General features: G+C 44.3%; 1 protein-coding gene across 1 annotated transcript in view; it reads right to left on the bottom strand.

Annotated features, from left to right (window-relative positions):
- SH2D4B (SH2 domain containing 4B) overlaps positions 1 to 19,210 on the bottom strand; it is a 1,234,963-nt gene that overhangs the window by 433,757 nt on the left and 781,996 nt on the right. The window lies entirely within an intron of this gene.

Here is a 19,210-nt window from a genome sequence, read left to right as displayed (position 1 = left end):
GCCTTTTCTGCATGAGGATGGTCCAGATGGAGGTCTTGTGGCAGCTGTGGAGCCTGTGGACAGTGAAGACGAGGAAGCAGAAAAAGAGGAGTGTCTGTCACTTTCACCCAGTGTATGGACCCTGAGTTGTCACTTTCCCTTTCAATTTCACAGATGTGGGTCCCACTGTGTGACATCTGATTTGTTTCCTCATGGACTAGAGCTGTGTGACATAGGTATGTTGACAATACAATAGATATAGCAGTTTTCCACAGTTATTGCAAATACACATTTGTGAAAGCACAGACTGACTCCAGATTGTTTTGTGATTTAAGGGTGTTTATTTAAGTGCAAATAGTGGAGGGTGTTGTAAAATGGTCAGGGGTGACGGTGGAGGAATGTCCATGGCAGAGTCCTGTCTATTAGTCTCACAGGTGCATTGTCCAAAGGGGCATAGGAAGTGGAGCTGGGGCAGTTTAAGGATGGACAGGGTGACAAAGTGGGACAGAAGGATGACAATCAGGGTGGTCTCATTTTTTGGCGTGGGTCTTGGCATTGTTGTCTGTCTTTGTCCTGGATCTCAGGTACTGTTTGCAGGGTGGTTCTCCATCTGCAGGGGGTGGGGTGCTGGTGTTGTGGTCCTGTGGTGGTAACTCCTGTCCACTAGCGCCAGCAGAGGTGGTGGGCAGTTCATCGTCCAGGCTAGTGTCCGGGGCCCCTTGTTGTGCCACAGTGTCCCTCCTGGTGTTGACGAGTTCCTTCAGCACCCCTTCAATGGTGCCCAGGGTGGTATTGATGGATTTGAGTTCCTCCCTGAACCCCAAATACTGTTCCTCCTGCAGCCGCTGGGTCTCCTGAAACTTGGCCAGTACCGTTGCCATCGTCTCCTGGGAATGGTGGTAGGCTCCCATGATGTTGGAGAGGGCTTCATGGAGAGTGGGTTCCCTGGCCCTGTCCTCCCCCTGTCGCACAGCAGCCCTCCCAGTTCTCCTGTGTTCCTGTGCCTCTGTCCCCTGAACCGTGTGCCCACTGCCACTGCCCCCAGTTCCCTGGTGCTGTTGGGGTGGTGGGTTAGCCTGGGTTCCCTGTAGTGGTGGACACACTGCTGATTGATGTGTCCTGGGGACAGAGGTATGGGCCTGCTGGGTGGGTGCTGTGCTGGTGTTTCCAGAGGGGGGAGGCTCTGTTGTGGCTTGTGCCAGTGTGAGGGGAACCGACTGTCCTGGGGTCCCAGATGGGCCGGGCTAGTCATCTAGATCCAGTTGGACAGATCTGCTGTCATCACTGTGGGCCTCTTCTGTGGGTGGAGTGGACATGTCTGGAACCTCCTGTCCGGTGACATTGGGTAGGGGTCCTGCAGGTGTGTAAAGGCATGATTATTGCATCTGTGTGTGCCATGGTGTGCAATGGGTGGGTGACCCTGTACCCCAGTGCTTGAATTCGTGTGCAGGGCTTTGTGTGCTAAAGGTTTAGGGGTCTGTGTGGGTATGTGTAGTGGACATGCATTGGTGATGGGTGTCTATGCTTTGTTGTTGCATGCAGGGCTTGGTGTTGGGATGTGTGGTTTGTGGTAGTGGGACATATGTGAGGAGTTGGAGTGATGGGGTGAGGGCGAGGGTGGGGGTATGTAATAGCATGCAGGTAGGGTGGGGGATGAAGTAGTTAAAGATTTGCCTTACCAGAGTCCATTCCTCCAGCTACTCCTGCGAGGCGCTCAGGATACAGTATAGCTAAAACTTGCTCCTCCCATATTGTTAGTTCTGGGGGAGGAGGTGGGGGTCCGCCTCCAGTTCTCTGAACTGCAAGGTGGTGTCTTGAGACCACAGAACGTACCTTCCCCCGTAGGTCATTCCACCTCTTCCTGATGTCATCCCGTGTTCTTGGGTGCTGTTCCACTGCGTTGACCCTGTCCACGATTCTGCGCCATAGCTCCATCTTCCTAGCTATGGTGGTGTGCTGCACCTGTGATCCAAATAGCTGTGGCTCTACCCGGATGATTTCCTCCACCATGACCCTGAGCTCCTTCTACGAAAACCTGGGGTGTCTTTGCGGTGCCATGGGGTGGTGTGGGTGATATGTGGGGTGGTGTGTGTTGTGATGTGTGGGGTGATGTTTAGGGGTGTGTGGTGTTTTGTGCGTGGATGTTGTGTGAGTGATGGTGCTGAGTGCCTGTGGATGCTAGTTTGTAGATGGTGGTGTCTCTCTCTGGCCTTCTGTTGCAATTGTGGTCATAAGGGTTTGTGGGTAATGTGTGTGTGTGTTTTATATTGTATTGGATGTGTGGGAGTGGTGTGTGTATGTGTATCAGGTGTGTGTATTTTGAATTGTCCAATGTTGTTGTGTTTTGTAAGAGTGTGTTTATTTTGAGCGCAGCGGTGTGTACCGCCAATGGAATACCGCGGTTGTAAGACCGCCGCGTGGATTTGTGGGTCGTGATAGTGTGGGTGTATTCCTGTTGGCGTGACGGTGTCGGTTTTGTTATAGCCAGTTTATCACTGACCTTTGGTGTGGCGGACTTGTGTGGGTGTCTGGATTTTGGCGGATTCCGAGCTGTGGGTCATAATGGCAGTGGCGGTATTCCGCGGCCACGGCGGTGTTTTGGTGGTCTTCTGCACAGCGGTATGCGGCATTTACCGCCAATGTTGTAATGACCCCCTATGTGCTTAAAGCCCAAATGGTGATCAAATAAAGGGACATCAATCCACAGTTTTAGAGACATCCGCTGACTATCCACAACCCTGGTCATGGCCTACATAGACTAAGCAAGCCCACTGAGAACATGTGGCTCAGGGCCAAGCAACATGCACTGTGATGTGAACCACTATGAAACACAACACACAATTGTGACCTTCTAAGTGTAAACTACTTGTGCATGACTGCACAGACACCTTTACATCCAGGCACATTGACTCATTGCATACGATCCATACAGGCAACTACCATGGTACAAACTACACCCTAAGACTTAGATGACAATGAAAGGTCTGGCATGGGTATCACTGAAAGCTTCTTCCCTGTGGATGTGTCGACATGTGGTCCACCTAATGGTTTCTCATACCACTTCTGAGTGGGTTTGTGTGGTATGTAATGGTATCACAGAAGACACCTTTTACCATATGTGGCACTCCTACAGAGATGACATTTAACGTAACAAGGTATGTTTGGTTTGATTGGTTGCATGCAGCAAAGCTAGTGATTCACATGTCATGATCTTCTCTGAATTAACCAATGTGGATTTGTCATTCGTGCAATGGCCCTATAGTGTACAAACAAGACTTATGGAAAGGTGACAACAGACCTATGAGAGTAAGAGGACTGCCATAAGTCAATGACACACATTGACAATGAGGATCAATGAAAACAACTACCAGGTCAGGTGGTCATCTCAGTCCCAAATCCTAATGTAGTCAATGTAAAAGCATTCATGCCAAATATTGCTTCTAAGGCCTCATTGTGGTCACATCCAAAGATCTGCAGGTCTACAGAGAGTGGGCCCGGTGCCTCAGTTGCACAGCCACAGATACTGTGCACCAGCCTGGGCTATGTCCCATACTGTGAAAAGGCTTTGACATGACTTGCTCTCCCCAGACTGGGCGTACAGAACCTACATGAACATCACATTTCCATCACTTCTAGGCATGACAGTTCATAATGTGGCTATCCTATATGTAAGTTCAGGGTTGTCAGCCACTCTGAAGGGCTCAGTGAGTTTTACATTGTTCTCATGTGACAGTTTGCCAAGGTCTGATGTGGGTTGAGTGATCTGTGGGACTTTACACATTGCTAACAACATCCCCAATTACTCAAAAAGTATACATACACAGCTCATGCTGTAATGCAAATACAGTTGCTGTGTCATTTACCATCATCAGATATACCAATGTCTGTAAAGTTTACTTGCATAGATATATGAATGCAACTTAAGGAGGATCTAGGTCTTATCACACATCACACACCACAATGGTCATTTGAAATACACAGAATACAGGGCTCCACAATCCACAACCTGTGCGTCCTATGTATGACCACATATTGTGACAACAGGCACCCAAATAACTCACTGGGACTCAGAGACACATGGTAACCTGTGAGGAAAGAAAGGATGGTGTTGAACAGAGTCATATATGCCAATGAGCTGGTTACCTGCTTCTCTGGCGAGCCATAGAGCTGCCCATGGAGGGGAAGGACCTCTTCCACAAGCCTCTCCAACTGCTCTGTAGAGAAGGCAGGGGCCCTTTCACCTGCTCTGCCTGGCATGATTGCACCCAGAGGTGGCACACAGCAGCTGAAGTGGTGGAGGTGTTGCTAGCAGCAGTGTCAGGAGGCAAGTGACTTATTTTCCAAACAGTGGTGTACATGCATGGCACGTACAGGGTCAGCACTGTCAATGGACACAGCCATTGGCCCATGACTGTCACAGTCAACAATTTTAGCCTATGACTGCGTCTGCCATAATTGAAACCGTCCACTACGTGGTAGTCTTCCGCTGTCGGATGGAGGTTCTTAAAGTCCAATGAACAAAGTCAGGCATCCACTATTTTGGCAGTTGAAACTACAGTGTTGGTGAGTGTTAAATGTGCAACAATACCTATAAATGTACAATAACATCTCAACATATGTAAAGCTCCCTTGATATGTAGATTCTAAGATTCTCCTACACAAACATTAGTGTAGTGCATTGCTGGTCACAGATGCCATATAATCGCAGTGCACTCTACCCCGGCGATGACGGTATCTTTGGTGTTGGAACATACTTTACAATATAAAGGGGCACAAGAGGAGCAGATAGGTGTGTTATGTGCACATATATGTTGTAGACACATGTCTAGACAACCATGGGGATCATAGCTGGACCTTGAGTAGGAGACAGTTTTGATGTGTAATGTGTGTAATGTATTTCCAGTCAGTAATTTGTGTTACATTACTTTGGTCTTTCTCATCAGATATGTTTGTCTGGACACTGTGACTAATGCTCCAACTCATTTAATTCCACAAAAAGGTACCCTGGGAGAGGGAGGAGGTGACAACCTCCAACCTACCGTCCATTTCCAGACCTTCAGACCATGGAAGAACGTGATGTAATAAAGCATTTTTGTGTGACACAATCCAAGATTTATGTCATCAGTTGGAGCCAGATTTAATGCCTCAAATCAATAATCTGACATGTATACAACCCATTGTGAGACTCATGGCAGTATTACACTTACTGTCTACAGAGTCAATTCAATATACAATGGCTATATCTGGTAGTATGTCACAATCTATGTTCACTGGTGTTTTAAAAGATGTGCTATCAGCAATGATGAAACACAATGACAGCTATATCAGGCTCCTCAGACGTGAGGATTTAGCCAATGTGAATTTTGAGTTCCATGGATTTGGCACCAATATTGCACTGGTGCAACCGCATGCCAGTGAACAAGTCTATCAAAACAGGAAGCACTTCCATTTTATCAACGTGAAAGTTGTCTGCTTGTCAGATCTGTACAATTCAGATGTCTGTGTCCGGTTCCAATGTTCATGATTCCTTTGTAATGCTGAACAGCACCATACCACAGCTGATGTCACAACTGCAATCAGAAAGGGACTAGCTTGTTGGTAAGTCACATCTGTCCTGATCTTGTGTCAGCAATGTCAAGTGCTACAATCAGGAAGTGTGTGACTCATTGAAGCACTCATATCTCATTACAAAACAGGAGACTCAGGATATCCCAACTGTTAGAAATGGGGTCTTTGGTTGGCAGTCAGGTTATCCTCTGTCCAAGCAAGGACCCTCACTCTAGTCAGGGTAAAGGAGAATTACCCTCAGTTAACCACTGCTCACCCCCTTGGTAGCTTGGCACGAGCAGGCAGGCTTAACTGCATGAGAAAGGTGTAAAGTAGTTATACCATCAACCCAGTGAAAACACTACAAAATGAAATAACACAGGTTTAAAAAAATAGGTAGTATTTATCTAAACAAAACAAGACCAAAACGACAAAAAATCTGATATACCCAAGTCAAGATATGAATTTTAAAAAGAATAAGAGTCTTAATCCTTAGAAAACAGTGAGAACACTGTTGTTGCACAAAATTAACTGGTTAGCGTCAAAATAAAGCCGCACGGACGAGTGTGTGTTGAAAAAGGCCAGCGATGCGTCGATTTCTCACTCGCAAGCGAGACCGTGCATCGTTCCTTCTTCGGTCGGGTCGGTGTACATTGTTTCTTCCCGCAAGAGAGCGATGCATCGATCCCAGATGGGCATCTCAGCAATGTTGTATTGAAATCCGGTTGCACTGTGTCAAGAAACCGCACTGCGTGGGGGCTTGCGTCATTAACAGCAGACGCTGTGGGTGTTGGGTGTTGTTTCTCCAGCTGCGTTGCGTCAATCTCCCAGCCGCGATCCAGGCAGATCGATGATTTTAGCCGTGAGGCCGGCTGCGCATCGTTTATCAGCCACGGGGCGGGTGGTGCGTCAAACATTTCCCCGCACGGCGGTCTTTGCGTGGATTTCTCTCCTTTACTACCAGCTGCACCTTTCAAGGGCCTAGAGACAGGTTAGGGCACCACTTGGCAAGCAGGACTCTCAGCAGAAAGCCCAAGTGCTGGCAGAGAGAAGTCTGTTGTCCCTGAGACTTCAACAACAGGTGGCAAGCTCAGTTTAACCCCTTGGAGATTCTTCACCAGTGGGAAGTCACACAAAAGTCAGTCTTTGTCCTCTCCCAGGCAGACGCAGCTACTGCAGGCCAACCCAGCAAAGCATAGTCACAGGCAAAGGGGCAGTACCCCTCCTCCAGCTTCTACAGCTCTTTTCCCAGGTAGAGGTTCCTATTGGTTCCAGAAGTAATCTGATTTTCAGGGGTTTGGGGAGCTCTTCTCATACCCCTTTCTGCCTTTGAAGCAGGCCTACTTCAAAGAGAAGTCTCTGTTGTTTTCAAGATCCTGCCTTGCTCAGGCCAGGCCCCAGACACACACCACAGGGTTAGGGACTGCATGTGTGTGGGCAGGCACAGCCCTTACAGGTCTAAGTGAAAACTCCTCCCCTCTCCTCAGCCCAGGTGGCCTATCAGGATATGCAGGCTACACCCCAGCTCCTGTTGTGTCACTGTGTAGGGGAGAGGTGCAAACAGTCCAACTGTCAAACTGACACAGAGAGGGAATCCACAAACAGGCAGAGTCACAGAATGGTTTTAGCAAGGAAATGCCTCCTTTCTAAAAGTGGCATTTTCAGACACACAATCTAAAAGCCAACTTCACTAAAATATGTATTTTTAAATTGTGAGTTTAAAGACCCTAAACTCCATATTTCTAACTGCTCCCAAAGGGAATCAGCGCTTTAATTATATTTAAAGGCTGTCCTAATGTTGGCCTATGAGTAAGATAGAACCTTGCAATAGTGAAAAACGAATTTGGCAGTATTTCACTGTCAGGATATGTAAAACACATAAGTACATGTCCCACCTTTAACATACACTGGAACCTGGCCATGTGGCTACCTAGGGCCTACCTTAGGGGTGCCTTACATATATTAAAAAGGGAAGGCTTAGGCCTGGCAAGTGGGTACACTTGCAAAGTCGAATTGGCAGTTTAAAACTGCACACATACAGACAATGCAGTGGCAGGTCTGAGCCATGTTTACAGGGCTACTAAAGTGGGTGGTAAAACCAGTGCTGCAGGCCCACTAGTAGCATTTGAATTACAGGCCCTGGGCACTTCTAGTGCACTTTACCAGGGACTAGCTAGTAAATCAAACATGCCAATCATGGATAACCCAAAGTACACATATAATTTATACATGGAACACTGGTCAGCAGTGGTAAAGGGTCCAAACAAACAAAACAGCAAAAACAGATTCCAGCACACAGAAGCAACCTGGGAAGTAGAGGCAAAAAGTTATGGGAGACCATGGCAATGATGCCAAGTCTACCATCAACCATCCTCCAAACTGAGGTGGCATGGTGAGCAAAATAATGATGGATTAAACCAAGATCTGTGACTGGGGGTGAGTGTTTGAAAAGTTTCAGCACTTTGTCCATCATCCTTTTGTGTTGCTAAAGTCGCCCTAAGTGGCCAGGGCATGCCCAAAGGTATGCCCTGTCATGAGTCCCTTGCTCACTGTGCTGCTGGATTCAAGCTATCCTGCCTGAGGACGGGTGATACCCCAAAACTGGTCTCAGGATGCTTGTTTCTGGTCCAGAGGGGACCTGACCTGGCAGTTCAGGCTGGACTGTTCCCATGGGGAACAGGGTCAAGGCTGATTTGCATATGTCTGGGTCCCAACTGCGGTGGCATGGTGAGCAAAAGAACAATGGATTAAACCCAGATCTGTGACTGGGGATGAATGTTTAAAAAGTTTCCGAACTCAGTCCATCATCCTTGCTAAAGTCGCCATAAGTGACCAGGGTATGCCCAGATGTGAGTCCCTTGCTCACTGTGCCCCTGAATTCAAGCTAACCTGGCTGAAAAGGGGTAGTATCCCAAAACTGGTCTAAGGATGCCTGTTTCTGGTCAGAGAAGACCTGGCCTGGCAGTGCAGGTGGGACTGTTCCCAGGGGTAACAGGATCAGCACTGATTTGCATATGGCTGGGTCCAAACTGCGGTGGTATGGTGAGCAAAAGAATGATGGTTTCAACTGAGATCTGTTACTGTGGGTGAGTGTCTGAAAAGTTTCTGTACTCCTTTCATCATCCTTTTGTGTTGTATCCTTTGTTGTTAACACCGCTGAAGGAATCCAACAACACCAGGGGACGTTCTCTTCTTCAATGAGGCCCATGGAAAAATACTGCGACAAGTTGAGCGGGATTCTGGGCTCCTGAAAGCCCGCTCCCCCAGGTATTGTTTTCAAGCCCTCTGGATGCAGGATGGCCAAGACCTTCTCCTCTCAGGGAAAGAGTTGTAATGGGGCAGTGGGAGGACCACCACCAGTCTTATTCTCCTTCATGTGTTGCCTGGGGGCCAGGGAAGTCACCTTTCCCCTCAGGCTGTTCCACCTCTTCCTAATGTTCTCCTTTGTGTGCAGGGTGGTGCCTACAGCATGCACTCTGTTGGCTATCCTTTGAAACATTTCCATTTTCTTACTGAGAGGAGTATGCTGGACTTGGCTCCAAAAATTGTGGCTCTACTCTTATGATTTCATCCACCATGACTCTCAGCTCATCTTCAGAAAAACTGGAATTTCTGGGATGTGACATGGATGTAAATTAAACTGGGGGTGGCAGGGACTTACTTAACAAGAAAAATGGTATAGGGGTAAAATGGACAGAAGTCTGTGAATGGTGTTAAATGAGATGGTGATAAAAAGTGGTGCTGTATATATCTTGAAAACATGGTGGTCTCTGGTCTCTTTCTGGCACATGATCATGGTCTGAGAATGGGTGTGATTTATAGTGTGATTTGCAGGTGTGTCCACAGGGCCAATGTATGTCAGCTGTGTTGTTTTTGAATCCACCTAATCGGCACTTGTTGGTTGCTTTGCTGAATGCGCACTGTGGCAGCCAACCGCAGTCAGCTACCCGCCGCAAGGAGACCGCCAAGTCGACTGTGTTTTTGTGATTGGCGGTTCCTCATGGCCATGATGGCGATGGAGTGTGCAGCACCTAGATTGACGGCTGCCGCACAGCTATCAGGCTGTCATTTGTCTTGGCTGGTGGTGGTTCAGCTTGCAAACATCATAATGTGGTAGTCTAGAGACCGCCGCAGGCTTTCTGGGACTGCTGTCACAACGGTCTGACCGCCAAACCCGTAATCAGGCCCTAAATCTTTATTATCTGTGCTTGTTGGTGGTCCTGGGTTACTAGGACTAGATGTGGTGTCCATTTATCCCTCACAGGTTATACTACTAATACCACCTCATTCAAACTGTTTTGGAAACCTGTTGATGATCATATTTCTTTGAATATGCAACTGTAAAAGTGTCCTCATATTGGTTGCAAATTAATCTTAGTTTTTTTATTTATTTATATAAGAAGTAGCTATTTGTTCCTTAATTTTACTTTTTACATAGAACTTTTAAAATGAATATTTAATATTTCTTTTTACAGAAACATATATTTGCCTATTACATCTTTATACCCTTGTTTGATGTACCTCTAGAGTACTATTTTCATATTGTCTTATTTATCTTAAAAATGAATAAAATATTTTGAATGTAAAACAATTGTATGTTTAAGCTGTAATTTTCACTTAACTATAAAATCACTGTTGGAAATTGGGTTACTGGTTGACTCGGTGTGAGCCCTGGTCAAGCAGCAATCACATTCCTAGTCAAGGAAAGGCACAAACACCCCCCCAAAATTGATGTATGCTCAACCCCCTTAAAACGTGGCACAGAGCAATCAGACATAACTTAGAGGCAATGTTGTAAACTATTTGTGAAATACTTCAGTGAAACAGTGAAAACACCACACAAAAAGATCCCACACCAGGATTGGAAAATAGATTTTAAAATAATAAATAAAAGAAGAATAAAACAACAGACATCCAATTAGTAGAACTCCAGTTAGGAATTATTAAAGAATAAACTGCAGCATAGTGCCTGAAAGCTGAAAGCATCAAGCGCGGATATCTGATCCTGCTGGATCAGGTCAAAGTAAAAATTTAAAGCTGACCACGATGGAGCACATTCCAGATACAGTCCCAAATGAGTTCTGCTGAAGTTTTACCTTTTAAAGGTTAGTGCCAAGGGTGCTGTTCATGTTGGAGAGGGTCACGAAGAGCAAGGAGTATGTCATTGGCAGCAGTCGGCGCGGTGCAAAGAGTAGGCCAAGCGTCATCGGTGGGCAGGCTGGAGCTTTGTGTTGGACTTCCCCCGCAGGCTGACAATGCTGCTGCCTAAAGAGATGGGCTTGCAGCGGCTTGCACTGCTTTTCAGGGTGAGCAGCATAGTTCAGGAGCAAACAGGCCCATTTGAAGTTAAGAACTTAAAAGCCACACCAATGGTCCAGGACCTGGCGGGCAGCTCTTGGGGGTCAGGAACTCACTGAAGAGGGGTCGCAAGCTGATGGTGAACCTGTTATGTCCAGGAGGCCACTAGACTAGACCTTTGAGTAATTCTGGGGTCCTGGGTTCAAGATGGCTTGCAGGTCCAGTTCTTCCTCCCCAGGCAAAAGGGCATCAGGTCAGCACAGCAAGGTAGCAGGTCCTTCAGAGTAGCAGTCCAGCAGAGTGACAGTCTTTTCAGCAGCACAGCAGTCCTTCGTCCTCGCAGAGTATCCACAGTTCCAGACATGTACTGAAGTGGTGGTGTCTGAGGCCTTTCGTCCATAAAGAGTTGTACCTTTGAAGAGGAGAGAAGCCTCCAGATGCATGCCTGTGAAGTGCACAGATGCCCTACCTTCTTGTCCCTAGGTGCAGTCTAACTACAGGTGGTACACAGCCCTTTATATTGAGACTGAACACAGCCTATTCAGGTATAAATGAGGTTTGGCCCAGCTTCACCTTCCCATCTTGCCAGTGACAGCCCATCCAGTCACATCTAAGCTCCCATTGTGTGTGGCTGTCTAGGAGGAATACACAAAACCCAACTGCGCCAGCTACACTGAGTCATGTGACCAGAGACAGGCTGCAGGCACCAAAGGGGTTAAGGCAGGAAAATGCCAACATTCTAGAAGTGGCATTTTCACAATTGTAATTTAAAATCCTACTTCACCATAAATTAAGATTTTAAATTAGGATTCCAGAGACACCAAGCATGACCAGTTATGTCTTCCCATAACACGGCAACTCTAATGTAATAAGGCAATTGCAATGCCATCATATGAGAGAGATAGGCCTCCCTGCAGTGAAAAATGAATTTAAGAGTTTTTCACTACCGAGACATGTAAAACTTACAAGTAAATGTCTCACTTTTTAAATACATTGCACCTGGCCCTCTAGACTGTCCAGGACCTACCCTCTGGGTGAATAATATGGATTAGAAAGGAAGGTTTGGGCCTGGCCAAAGGTTTCTTTTGCCAGATCAACATGGCAGGAAAATTGCACACACACAGGCTTTGCAATGGAATAATTGAGACATATTTAAAGGGGTACTTTATAGGCTGGCACAGTCAGTGCTGCAGGACCACTAGTTGCATTTAATTTACAGGCTCTGGGCACATGTAGTGCCACTCTGCAAGGGACTTATATGTAAATTAAGTACTCCAACTGGATTAAGCCAATGTTGCCATGTTTTATCAATGTTATCAATGATGTGATTTGGGATGTCATCAGTAATGTCATCAATGTTGTCATTTAACATGCCAAGGGTAATGTAATATGGGAGGTCTTAATCAGTACATGGCAGCATGCAAGTTGTAGTTAGCTGAGTGATCTATAACAGGTGAATTTCATGTTGTTTTAGTTTTTAAACTTTTCCTTATCACATTTGAGAATCTAAGTATAACGTTGTTTTAATTTTTGGGTTTTTTTTGTTAGAATTTCTGGTGTTTTTTGATCTATTCAAACTTCAGCAAACACTCAGCCCCCTCAGGCATCCTACAGCCAATGATCCTGCTGTGCAAGGCCTTTAGCCATGGGTAACAGAGGATTAGTAGTCAGCCAACCTTCTACGGGAGGCAAACCTGCATTTTCTTCTTCAAAAAATAAATAACAATGTGGTTCTGCAGTACTTCCAGAGACCCCCCGATCACGCTTCCACCCCATGGATATGTGATAACCCTCTAAGCTTCCCAGACAATGCTTGCATGGTGCCAACATTTAACTTTCTGCCAAATTTTGTGTAATTCGCTTCAGCCATTTTTTTGTATTGGAGAGCAAAGATTCCTACGGCAATTACCATGGAAAATTCACATTTTGGACACTCCCCTTTTCTTGCCGCCCCACTTGAAGGATCAGCCTGAAACTTTCTATGAAGGAGCTGAGATGGATGAACTGTTTTTTAGAAAGTTACATGCAACTTTGTCAAGTGCGACCAAAGGTATTATTGAAACAAACCACTCTTCCTATGGAAACTCTTCCCTAACCATACCTACAGATTAGGAACAGTCACTGTGCAATATGTCGATATTTATCTACGTCTATTTATATGTATATAAGCAGATTGAGATGTAATTTATGGCTGTGGCTGAGTATGGGGAAAGGCCGAGGCTCACAAGAAGTGAAGCTTCGAGTAGGTATGTTGATCACTTTCCCCAGCTTGTAAATGAGCTCCTTGTTCATAGCTATTTTGGATGGTAACAATCCGTCTTCACCCCTCACACCTTAATCTTAGGTCAAAGATGAAGAACACTTTCAAATTGTATTAGTCTGACATTTTATGTGAATCTTCATATGTTCAGCAAATAGGTACTCACAAAAATTTATTTTTTTCTTGGGAGGTATTTCCAATTTTTTAGATATCCCAGGGCAGATTTACAAATTCTTTACTCAACGCATTGCAATGCAACACAACGCAGCAATGCCCCTTGCTGCACTGTATTGCGTGAAAGAGAGACAGACAAACTGTCCATATTTACAAAGCTATGGCACATTCCTGCTGTTTCCTCGTGCTGGCCCACAGTGCTCCACAAGTGGAAAGAGGAAAGGAAGAGAAGAAATAAAGATATTTCTCCTATTTATGCCTCACTGGGGAAGGTGTGGCATTGTGATGCATTCCAGGTTTACAATGCTGTGTAAATCTGGGAATGAGCCAAAATCCTTGGGGTGATGCATGGTAACACCCATGCTCCACACATAGAACGCCTTCTCAACATAAGGTATCGCAAGAAAGCGCTATGGGCTGTCTTGTATTACTTTGTATTTACTAACTCAATCAGTCTTGCAAAGCAACCTTGCATGGCTTACTAAGTCTCAAATGAAGAATTGTGGTGCCTTGCGACGACTAGCGTCATGCAAGGAAAAGGCAAGTTCTTAGTAAATCTGGACTCCCATTTTTACAACTTTAATTACTTTGGGCCATATTGATGGGATTGTGGTGCAGGGGAGCAAGTCACAAGAAGAATATAGGGCAGTTCTACCTTTGTCCCTGTACTAGCACCGTTTTGGAAGCCTAGCACCAATGCAGACACGCTTGCACTAAGGTGAGAGGGTGCCTGCATTGTAAGAAGGATTGTTTTGTGCAGGAAGGGGCACCATTGTGCTAAAAAATCCACTAAGCTATATTTCTCTTTCTGTGGTTTCTGCAGAATGCAGCACACATAGAAAGAATTAATGAGTAGAAATAAAGACATTTCACCATTTTACGCCTTACCTGGGAAGGTGTAGCATTTTGGTGCATTCCCAGATCTACCACTTCTGGTAAATTTGGGGATGCACCATAATCCATGGGTATTGTGTGGAACGACCACACCAGAGTAACGTAACCCTGCAATTTACGCTGCATTGCTTTACTACAGATTTATGAAGCCACACAGTACTACACAAGGTGGCCTTATGGAAGTTAATAACATGGGCCCAAATCTAGTGACCATTTCAAATAACATGTAAATCTTAATTCGGCAGATCCACAATAAAGAAGTGAAATACCGCTGAACTAAAGCACATAAAATATAGCAAACGTCTGTTTGATGCCGTTTCTTGAATTTGTGTAATATTGGTTCGACCATTTTTTAAAACAAGTATTCATGGTGCAAGCACCAGAATGCTACATACCTAAGGAAATAATAAGCATGAGTGAATTTTGGAAGTTAGGCTGATTATGCGTGGGTTGAGCAGAGAGGTAAAAATTTGCTACAGTTCCTGTTGGAGAATATCAGTATTTGCTTAATAGAAACCACCTCAAAATCAGCAGGAGCAAAGCTCACAGGCCCCTGATGCTACACATTGAAACCGCATGGACTTTGATGCTTGCGAAAAATAAGCTGAAGGCACAACATCATTCAGAGAGCATAACTTGGCAGTGTCATTATGTTCTTCTAAAATGTAAATGAGGGTAATCAGATATGTATATAATGTGTGTAAATGTCTTTCATACAACGTGGTGCACTGAAATGCATATTAGTAAGGTACATATATGATTGAAACTTATGAATGTTTCCATATAAATCACATTTGTTAATCCTTTCCTCAAATATGTTTATACTATTTATACTAGTTTATTCTAGTGTTGGGATGACCATTTACATTCATTGCCTTAAAAGAGAAATATGTATACTCATTTAAAACAAGTATGCATTTATGTGTATGTCGATGTTCCACAGTGAAGGCCTGAATTTCTTTTAATGTTTTAACTTTCCATGGGGAGCCTTTTTTGCTGCATATTTCTTTAAACTGCAGGTGTGAAGATACCAGCTACTGGCTAATGACTGAATCATTATTATTGCCTGATAAAGGGCCCGGGAAGGCATGTTACCAAGAACGAAAAGAGCAGTGTGGAGATGGTAGTGGAATGAAAGTGACATATAATTTATCATTTTGTTTTCCAGTGAAAGATTTTGGCTGTGAAGTCAGCCTTTTGAGGACCTAGGGTTTTAAATATAATTTACTTAACTGATAATTCAGATTCCCTTTGCCTCTTGCCTAGAGCGGATCTATGAGAGGTACAGACTTCGCACTCTTTGCTGAATTCTGTGGCTACATGCTGCACACATCTCTCTTGCCAGATCCTTTAAAGAGGATTCTGTAGTTCTGGCATATTTTTTCTTCTAAAATCCTTTTGATATAGAATAGTCAGGAACATAGAATAGATGGCTAGGAATGAGAATGTAAGCCTGAATTCTAGGCAAAATACGCTTTTTCTCATGATCTGTGTTTTCACTATTGAAATATTAGTCTTCTACATGTTAATCAAATTTCATGTGGTGCTCCACTTTGATACTATTTTACATTTATGGAATGTTTTTGAGACTCATGTATATAAGTCTGGCTTTGGGTCCGTAATGTAATACTTTTAAGCTTTAAATCTGTCTCTGAGAATGATTGTGTGACCTAATGGGTTACACTGGAATTCATATTTAAAATTTTATGTTGATCTCTACAGTCCTCGGAACAGAGAGAAAACTGATTGCCTGTCCTGATAATGTAAAGTGCCATCAATCGCCCTACCAGATGGTAGCAGGTACACATGGTTCTCTTTTCTGAAGTGAGGAGAATCAGAAACAGGTTCTATAGTAGTTAGTGCCAGAGCACAATCCCTAATGCCTGTACTTAGAGTTGGAGGCTCTGCAAAATCGTGGAAACCTGGAGGAGAGTCGTGTTGGTGACAGACGTGTGAGTATTAATAGGGTTCTGAATTGTAGCAGTTCATGTTTAGTTTGCAGTGTTTGTGAGTCTGGATGGTGTGGTGTGGAGGTGTTTTGCATGATGTATGAGTGTGGTGATTTATAAAGAAGGTGAAGAGGTAATCTGATCGGATGTGACCTAAGATCCTGGAATAGTATTAAAAGGTGTAGAAGACACCATATTTGATTGTCTGCTGAGTGTTTGTGTTTGTTGTGAGAGGTCCACAACAGAACGGATAGGATAGGGATTTCCTTTGTGTGAATGTGAGGTAATTAGTATAGTGTATCTAAATGGGAATAGAGAAGCTGTACCTGATTAAGGCTGACGTTTCATTTGAAGTGTTTGGAAACTTCTTGGGTGTCTGAAAATTATTCATTTACTTAGCATAGCAGACAACATGCTGTTGTTTTGTATTTTTGTATGTGTGTGATATTACAGAGAGGGTGTGCGTGCAGATTGTAAAGTAGGGGGAACTGCTGTGAGGAGTGAGGTCTACGTCATGGTGTACAAGGTGGTATAGGTCAATTGGTGTGGTGCTGTGCTGTTATTGGCTGAAAATGTCATGAGGATTTGCACTGTAGTTTGTTGGTTGCTCCAGAGCAAGGGATTGTGTATACGCTATTTCCTTGAATTGAGATGGAATTCCTGAAAGTTGTTGATGTTGGTGAAGAAAATGAAATGTATAAAAACCATGCAAGATTTGTTTAGAGATGATGTTCATAATCCTAGCAGGAAGAGGGAGGAGGCGCCTCCCTAAGATACCCCAGGTCACTATGTGGTGATACATTTAGGGCTACATAAGTGTGTTTGGCTTGGACAGCGGCACCAGATCACAGAAAAAGAGAGTGCATTAAGATTTCCCCGCTATGGCACATATAGTTGGAGAATTACCAAAACTTTGAGGAGGGGGATATGAACTGAAGACACCTCCCAGACTCACAAAATATGAAGGACTTAATGTTTGGGAGCATGCAGCACATGCTAGAGAATAGGAGAGATACCAGGGTAGAGTGTGGAAAGCTATACGCACCTATGTGGATGCTAGGTGGGATGCTGAACAGAAAAGATGGAGGACGGACATGATCGAAGGAGTTAGGCTGTATCGAACTCTAACCATTGAAACACAGAAGAATGGGGTAATAGGGGAAAGATCAGGAGAACAAAGGAAATTAAGTCAAAGGAACTGGGTTATGTGAAAAAAAAAGTTAGTGATAGCGTGTCTAGAGATAGTTTCTTGGATGGACTATTATCAGAATGTCTACCTCAATATAATGAAGCCAGAGGTGAGGGTGGAAGCAATGTTGCGGATGGCAGTGGTCCAATTACTTTGTTACAGCTCCAACTAAGATGACTCCCAGTCCTGTGGGAGCCACCTCAGCTAATGTACCTCGTGAATCGAGGAGTGAGTGTTTGAGGGAGTGTGTTCCTCTGGATCCTATAAAAAGCACTGTAGATGCCCTGAGCATTCCAAAGCTTTGCAAAAGAGCTATCAAGTGTGCATTAGAGAAAAATGCATTAGCAAAATGAGAATACCAGGGATGAAAACTCAAATTAAGGAATTATTCATAAAATCAGGAAATGGAACAAGTTGTATACATGGGTAAATAAATAGGTGAAAAAGAAGGAGGTAACAAAACCTTCAAGAAAACCACTTCTGGGAGTAGGAGGGGGGGGAGTCACAGGGTGAGGGTTATGTGCGTATACCATGGAGCAGAAGTGATCTTGCATCATTTACCAATGATTTTCCCAAATTGACAGAGCAACCAGTGGAATGGTATAGGCATGTTGAAAGATTTGTGAACATTTCACAGGTGTTGTGGGTTGATTTGAATATATTATTTGACTTTGATTTGTGCATGCAGCGTAAGGTATCTTTCCATTGCACAGAGACCGAACAAAATAGAAATCCAAAAACAAAATGTCCTTCACTGAAGTATCAGCAGGTCATGAAATTTTTTAAAGAAAAAGTACTTCCCCAAGATGTGATTGGGTCAAGATTGACAGGACGACCCAAGACTCAAAGGAATTGATTCATGCTTATCATGAAGGTATGTTACAAGCTTTCAAACACTACAGTGCTTTGGAGACATTAGAGGCCAGGGATGTGGACCATTTTGTTTCAAGGTTTAGGACAGGTTCAGGCCAAAGATTGTTGGTAAAATCAGTTGATTAATGAAATATTGTGGTACGTCAAGTACTACCACAAAAAAACTGAAAAAGTTGAAATAGAAACTGATGGTGCACACATGATGGCAGCTCAAAGAATTATCCAAATGGCCCAAGTTATAAGTAACACGGGGATGATGCAGGTTGTATATCAGCAAGCACCAAACACAATGCAGGGTAGAGGGTCGAGAAGGTCCTGTCGAGCCAAGTACTGGAATGGATGTAAATAGTCAAAAAGGGCTGCTTCCTGTCACATGTATAATGAGCTGGGATACTGGAAGCCGGAATGTCTTCTTAATCCAGCTAATCAGACCCAAAACGAAGGATTTGTGCCTTCTCAAGGTAGTAGTCCAAATCAGATGCAGGGAGGACAATGACCAAGGAGTCAAAATTTGAATGTGCCACAGGCTCCGATGATGCAAGTCCCACAACCTCTGATGCCACAGCAAAATGCTGTTGGCCTCAACAGAATTTAAATCAGGAGTTGAGATATAAATACCAATCTGTCACAGGATAAAAATCCTTTCCAACAATTTCCTTTGGTTAAATCGGGTAAGAGGAATGATTCCGATCTGCCAGCCTAACGGTGTTTGAGAGGGGAGGAGGACTACATACTTGGTGGAGCCTTAGAGGTATAATAGAGTGGACCCTTCATAGGTAGTGAAGTGGATGGTCACCCTGTGTCATTCTCGGCTGACACTGGTGCTACCCTTTCTACTCTGAGAACAGTAGAAATCCCAAACCTACCACTCACAGAAAGAACAGACCAAATTGCTGGTGTGGAAAATAAACAGATGGTAACTCAGGACACTGCTCCAGTCACAGTAAAGAAAGGAACATTTGAAGAAAAACACACATATATAAATATGTGATTCTAGTCCAGTGTCTCTCATGGGAAGAGATTTGCTTTGCCAAACTAAATTGTGTT

This window comes from Pleurodeles waltl, chromosome 6 (assembly GCF_031143425.1).
Source record: "Pleurodeles waltl isolate 20211129_DDA chromosome 6, aPleWal1.hap1.20221129, whole genome shotgun sequence".
Lineage (NCBI taxonomy): Eukaryota > Metazoa > Chordata > Amphibia > Caudata > Salamandridae > Pleurodeles > Pleurodeles waltl.
The sequence above is the reverse complement of the archived record's forward strand: the minus strand, read 5'-3'. Positions and strand labels throughout refer to the sequence as shown.